The sequence below is a fragment of the Sceloporus occidentalis genome, unplaced genomic scaffold (assembly GCF_023333645.1).
Source record: "Sceloporus occidentalis isolate IW3139 unplaced genomic scaffold, rSceOcc1.0.p SCAF_74, whole genome shotgun sequence".
Lineage (NCBI taxonomy): Eukaryota > Metazoa > Chordata > Lepidosauria > Squamata > Phrynosomatidae > Sceloporus > Sceloporus occidentalis.
The window spans coordinates 1994338-2001692 of record NW_028317054.1 but is presented as its reverse complement, the minus strand read 5'-3'; positions in this window follow the sequence as shown (position 1 = coordinate 2001692).

The following is a 7355-nucleotide window of genomic DNA, read 5'->3' as shown; positions in this document are numbered from 1 at the left end:
CTTTGGCAATGAGTCTTTCTGTCTCCAATTTTGCTGCTTTTATCTGATTTTTACATATTTTATTTTTTTCCCGATAGCTTTTTAGTGCTTCCTCACTGCCTTCCTGTTTTAGTAGCTTAAATGCCTTTTTTTGCCATTTATTGCCCCCTTTACATTTTTATTTATCCACATTGGTTTTCTCTTGTTCCTGACTCTTTTATTCCCATACGGTATGTACCTTTCACAGTGAGAATTTAAGATATTCTTAAAAATCTCCCATTGAGCGTCTGTACTCTTGTTTTTGAGGACATTTTCCCAATTTACAGTGTTAAGGGCTTCTCTTAGTTGATCAAACTTTGCCCTCCTAAAGTGCATAGTTCTTGTGGCTCCTCTAAGAGTTCCCTTATTGAAGGACAAGTTATAATGCATCATATTGTGATCACTATTTCCTAGATGTCCCCTGACCTGCACATTAGTTACTCTGTCAGGTCTGTTGGTTAATATTAAGTCCAGTAGGGCGCCCCCTCTGGTCGGGTCCTGTACCATTTGGGACAGATAATTATCCTTACTTATAGTCAGAAACCGGTTTCCTTTATGAGATTCACAGGTCTCGGTTTCCCAGTTTATGTCGGGATAGTTAAAGTCCCCCATAATAACCACCTCATCGTGATTAGCTGCCTTGTTTATTTGCTTTAATAATTGATCTTCTGCTGCTTCCATTATATTTGGTGGCTTATAGCAAACCCCGATCAGTATTTTATTATTTTTCTTTCCATATATTTCTACCCATAATGACTCCACATTATCATTTCCCTCACATATATTCTCCCGCAGTGTGGCCTTTAGGCTGGACTTTACATAAAGGCAAACTCCTCCCCCTTTTCGTTTTTTCCGATCCTTCCTGAATAGACTATAACCCTGTATGTTAACCGCCCAGTCATAGCTATCATCCAACCATGTCTCTGTTATACCCGGCACCCTGCTCTGCCACGGTGCCGGCGCTCAGTATTAAAAGCCGGCACCGTGGCAGAGCAGGGAGACTCGCCGCAGGACTGTTTAAAGGTAAGTACCAAGGAGGGGGTAGATAATGGCGTCGGCGAAGTTTAAAATGCCGAACCCCCCCCCCCCGCGCGCCGGCGTCGGCAGGCGGGGGGAGCGTCATTTTAAACTTCGCCCCAGGCGGCATTAAGTCTTGGGCCGGCCCTGTTCCCAGGTATAGTGATTTAATGTTAAAAGGTTTTGCCACATTCAAAAGGATGCCGATCGACTTACCCGATAAATTACTATAAAAGCATCTGTGTTTTTACAGAATGGGTATAATTTTTAATTGGACATAAGGGTAAAAATTACTCTTTTCTTCAAGGTGTGTTGCTCTTTATGTTGGGTCCCTTGCTTATTTTTTTATGGCCTGCTATCAAGCTCATGGTAGAAGGGATGTTTATGAATTGTTTGACACTGATCTTAATCTATGAAGCCAGTGATCAGTGTGAGTTCTTTTAAAATTAACTCATCACAAACTCATCCAACCATGTATTTGTGGACCTTGCTTTGTGCACTGGAGTCATACCGGAATAGAAAAGGGCCTTCCCCAAACTGTTCCCATAAAGTTGGAAGCATAGCATTGTCCAAAATGTTTTGGTATGCTGAAGCACTATGATTTCCCTTCACTGAAAGTAAGGGGGCCCAAACCCTGATTTCAATAATTAAATATCCATATGGTGGTGCACAAAGCAAGGTCCATAAAAACATGGCTGGATGAGTCTGGTGTGGAAGAACTTGACCAGCCGCACAAAGCCCTCAACTCAACCACATTGAACACCTTTGGGAACAGAGATTGCGAGCCAGGCCTTGTCCAACATCATTGCCTAACCTCACAAATGCTCTACTGGATACATGGGCATACATCTCTACAGAAACACTTTGAAATCTTGTGGATAGCCTTCCCAGAATGGTGGAAGCTGTTATAGTTGCAAGGGGGGGACCAACTTCATATTAATGTCTATGTATTTAGAATGCAATATTATCAAAGTACCTGTAATGGTCAAGTGTCCCAATACTTTTGTCCATATGGTATATCACTGTTTGATCAAGTTATGGTACAGAGGTGAGCACCAGGTGAGCCAGAAAGAACATGTAACAGACCTGACAGGTTCTCCCTATTAATTTATAAATGTGCATATTTAAACATCTATGTGTATTACCTCCAGATGTATGGACAGGCGTGTGTCTTCTTCTAATATCCCTTATTCATTATTGTCATTTTATCATTATTAATTTAGCCAACAGAAAATTATTCTTGCCCAGAAGGAACAGGAGTGAGCCTACAGTTGGTGATGCCTGGGTGCCACTCTAGCACCATACAGTTGCATATACAGACACACACTACCTCTCTGCTTCCCCTGGACTCACCCCTGACACACACACACTCATGCTAACACCATACACTAGCACCCATACACACACTGCTGCCAAATACTAAGACATATACTCACACACCATACAATAGCATATGTATGCATACTCTAACATTTGCTGACACACATTTATGCTAACAACCACTCACATCAAATAGAATTATACATACCTATTCAAAACACTGTACACTAACACAAACAAACACCATACTGTAACGTGCACACACACATGGTAACAACATACACTCACACATGCTAAAACCATACACACACACACATGATAATACAATATACTAACACACACTCACATCATACACATGCACACCCTATCACCATACAGTAACATACGCTCATGCCAATACCATATGCTGACACACACTCATGTTAGCAGTAACATACACTCACTCAATTACTACACCTACACTCATATAAACACACACACACACATACATCTCCGTCTCCCATCATCACTGCAGCTTGTCAGCTCCCCTCTTACCTCAGGTGGAGCACTGTCTTCATTGACTGATTACAGTCGCGTAATGCATACCAAAAGCCTCAGTTACCGGTTGCCTGCAGCACCAGCACTGAATTGGCAATTGTTTGAAAAAAAAATGTTAATTAAATAGAAAAATTATAAGAATTAAATATAGTCATAGTAATAGAAGGGGAGATTTTATACAAACATTTAAATACGTAAAGGGGTTTAAGAAAGTACAGGAGGAGGAGAAATGCTAGTAAAAGGTCATAATCTAAAACTAGAGGATTATAGGTTTAGATGGAATGTAAAGACGTTTAAATTTACACAGAGGATGGTCGATGAATGGAACAGCCTCCCATCTGAAATTGTAGAGATTAACACAGTGAAGGAATTAAAAAATGAATGGGATTGGCATAAAGCTATCCTGAACATAACAAAAAATTGACTAGATGGGCTGAATAGTTATTATTCAATTATTGTGTCAATGTTAAAAGTATTAAAGTTAAAGGCATTTAGGCAAAAAATGCAGAATTAGACACCGCGTGTATAACAGTGCAAAAACATATAAAAAGCATGTAAACGTGAGGGACATCAGGGGTGAAATGTGAAGTTGTTTCTTAATTGGGAAGAATACACTCAGATTCTCAGAACAAGAACATAACTGTTCTGCCATGATTTTCTTTTCACTTACGCCTGAATCACATAAAACCATTATTAATTGCAACAACGCCTTTAACATGGCTATTCCCATTGAATAAACATAACATGGATTTCAAATACATATATATTGCTCATACAGATTAATTTAATGCATGATGCTGTCACTTAAGATTTGGGGAAATGACAGATCAAGTTTAACGTCTATAAAATCAAGTTATTGTTTGAGAACCCATATTTTAAGAAGATAACGACTTACTTCAGGGAAAACTATCTCACTGCACACTAATTAAATTAATGATTAACTATCTACATTTTATCATGCGTTATCATGATGAAACCATGATTTTTTAGCTTAAACAGGCAGATCAATATTGAACACTGCAGGAAATTCCATGACTCCTTGTGAGACATCAGTTTTGTCATATTTTCCAGCATTCATTGCTTCATCCAGGGATGTGTACACCTTCATGACTACTTACTGATATAGTTTAGTACATCATGTTCATTGACCAAGAATAATTTATACTTTTCAGCATAGAGGAACCATTACCATACTTCAAGACCGACCAAGACCTAAGTAAGTAAACATAAATTGTTTTGTAATTCAAGGAAAATCAACAAAATGTACATATATGCTTGTTACCTAGTTGCTGACCACAAAGTAAAATATGCTATGTATTATTTGTTGGATTATATTTTTTGTAATCTTGTAAACATTACCATCTGTATTTATGGATTTTGTGACACATTGTGCAGAATGAGCTGAAATAAATGTAGTTAACTTTAATGTGATTGTACTACACACTTTTTATATGCTACTTGGAAATGTATGTAGATTTTGTTGGGATGGTCCTTATTTCCACTACGTACAAAGTAGAGGTGCAAGAGGGAAAAATGATATTACTAATTAATTACTGACAGTACTACCCGAATACATCTGCCACAGCTTCCAAAGAGGTGTTGACTGAAATAGGAAGTGTAGGGAAATGGTGAAAAAATGATATTTGTCAAATATGAGCCCCAATTAAGTGACTGAGAAGGTGTTGAGATGCTTAGTCTGATTTTGTCTTCTCTGTGGACCTTACCTGTGCCCCTAACAGTTGTATGTCTCAAAAGCTCCCTTTTTGTCAACCATGTGTTGTTTTTAACTAGAAGGAGATATGAGGTTAGTTGGGGGATATGAGTTTAGACTGTGTAATATGAGTTGACTCATCTGTATGGGCAAGCAATGGGCAAATATGGATTAGATTATGGTGTTATTGAAGAAGATAGGTTAATAAATTAAAAAATCAGACTAACATACTGATCATGAGATTATTTCTCGTTTATCAAGTTAAATTAAAGTTACCTTACTAATTTCCACCTTAACAAACTATCACTGATCTTTGGAGGTTTATACCACTAGTTCATGGATGTTCCTGTGATGAACTCCTCCTGGAGCATAGGCCATCTGGCAAAATGGGCCAGTGTCAGATGCCACCAGTCATCTACCTGTTACTCTTGCAAGCCGGTACCTACGTCATTTAACAACAACTCGCTTTAAAGTACTAGGGACAATTTTGTTTCCCAGTCTGGCCTTGCAGGGCTAATTCAGCCCTTCTTGTAGTTGAAGTTTAGTTGAAGAGTTTTACCTTCCATAGTGAGCCATAATATCAGGGAGTTGAAATGTTCAGCTTATTATGTTATTATCTTTATTAAACATTTTTTATATTATATTTTGTTTTACAATATATTGATATAAAATGAAATGTTCACTGTTTGTTTATTAATCTCAATAAGCTTTTTGTTGGAACAAAGGCTCTATTAGCCAACCTTTTTTTCATCATTTTATGTTTGCAAGAAAGATTTTATGAACACTACCTTATCTTTAAACTATGGTAGCAGTTTGCACCTTGTTTTCTTTATAATTAGATAAGCTTTGCTTTGATCTTTGACCCGCGATATGAAATCTTCACATACTAATAAACACTAAATAGGGTGTGTTTACGTAATGCAGAAATGCATGCACTGGGTTCACCTTTGCTATTTATTCCTTTAGTTGGGATGTTTATCATCCTGGATCCTTTATGGGCATTTATTTATGAAAATATGAGTTTTGTACCTAAAACACACCAGGAGTTTGGTGCAACATGGATGCATTTACCCCTAATTTGAGCAGTCATTAAATTCAACCCATGTGTTCAGAGAGGGCTTTAACTTGCTTGAGAGTCTCATTGGGTTCAAATGTGGTTCAGTCCCAGCTTCTTGGTAAGCAATATAGCCATAAAAAAATGGATAGGGCTCAACAAAATTGGAGCACTTTGACATAGTGGCGGGCTAAGGAATATATAGCTATATGGTATGACGGAATTCCCAATACTTATGCCTTGGCTAGGTGTTTGAATGGCATTCTTGCTTTGTTTTGTGTATTCAATCCTGAGTTACCTTGTAATGAGTCCCTGCTAATTTCAACGTTAACTTGGCTCAATAATGGTAACTAGGAGAGTTGACCACAGTTGGATATTGCATGTCCACAAGTAATTTTAACAACATGTTGCATTGGATTTATTTGGGTCTATCATGTTTCTCTGCCCAGCTGTGCTACATGAAATCATCTAATGGTTCTTGCTCGAGTTTTACTATGGGCATATCTCTGCATCATGTCTGAAAAACAAAACGGATCTAGTCTGTCCATTATTTGGCTGTGCTCCTAAATTGTCTGTGCTTGTAATCCTACCTGAGTGCTCTAATATTTATTCTTGTGGACCATTATCAGCCAAGTAGAGGTTACTCATAAAGTTTTTGAACTATACATTTGCAGACACTATTATGTTCCTTGTTAGATACAGATAAATAAAAAATAAATGTTTGCTTTTCCTTGACACTTTGCATCTTTTGCTAAATGCTATATTTTTACAGCTCTATGGTAGTATTCTGTTTTCCTACCAAGCCATCTGTTAAATCACAATGATGTTATTTTTGCCTCTTCCAAATTTCCCTAGGTTATATGATGACTAATGATTTTTGAGTAATATTGGTTGAAAGCGATTCCATTTATATTCTAGTGAATATACTCGTGCTTTTAGCACATAAAGCTGGCCGTCCAGAAATGTCTTCTTTTTTTTCCCCAACTAATCTCATCTGAAGCCATTAAGGACAATGCTCCTCAAGTGATTCCTTGTTTGCATGATTGTGAAAAGCTACAAATTACTGATCCAAGAAGATATCTTTACTAATGTTTGATTCCTTAAGACACAGGTTTGCCATATAGCAAGAGCTTTTCTGAATTTCTGTAACATTTGTACCCCATCTTCAGTTTAATTTCCGGTCAATTAAAATATTGTATTAATGATTCTATGATTAATGAAATACTGCCTGCATATTTACTAGAATTTCTCTAAAAATGTAAATTATCATCTACCTTAAATGCCCAATGTCAATATTGGTTATTATGGCAGCTAAATCCTATTGTTGGTTTCTTGGTAACACACCAGTTGACTAATGCCTCGATTAGCCTGATGTTAGCATGATGTTTGCACCATTCAAATCAAGAATACAGCACATGCCCAGTGAAAACACAAAACCATAAATATTGGCCATATAGTGCTTAGCCCACCACTACGTTAGAGTACCCCAGGCTTGGCGAGTCCCAATTAGTTTTTCATGGTTTGCATTGCATTATAACCCAAATGACACTCACGGGCAGCTTAAAGCCTTTTCTGGACACCATAAATGAGGCACCTGTGTGGCAGGTGGGGTGCTGAACCCTACATTTGGGTCACAACATTGTAAATATGGACATCACATATTTTAAGTATTTACACCATCACAGACTTTGCAAAATT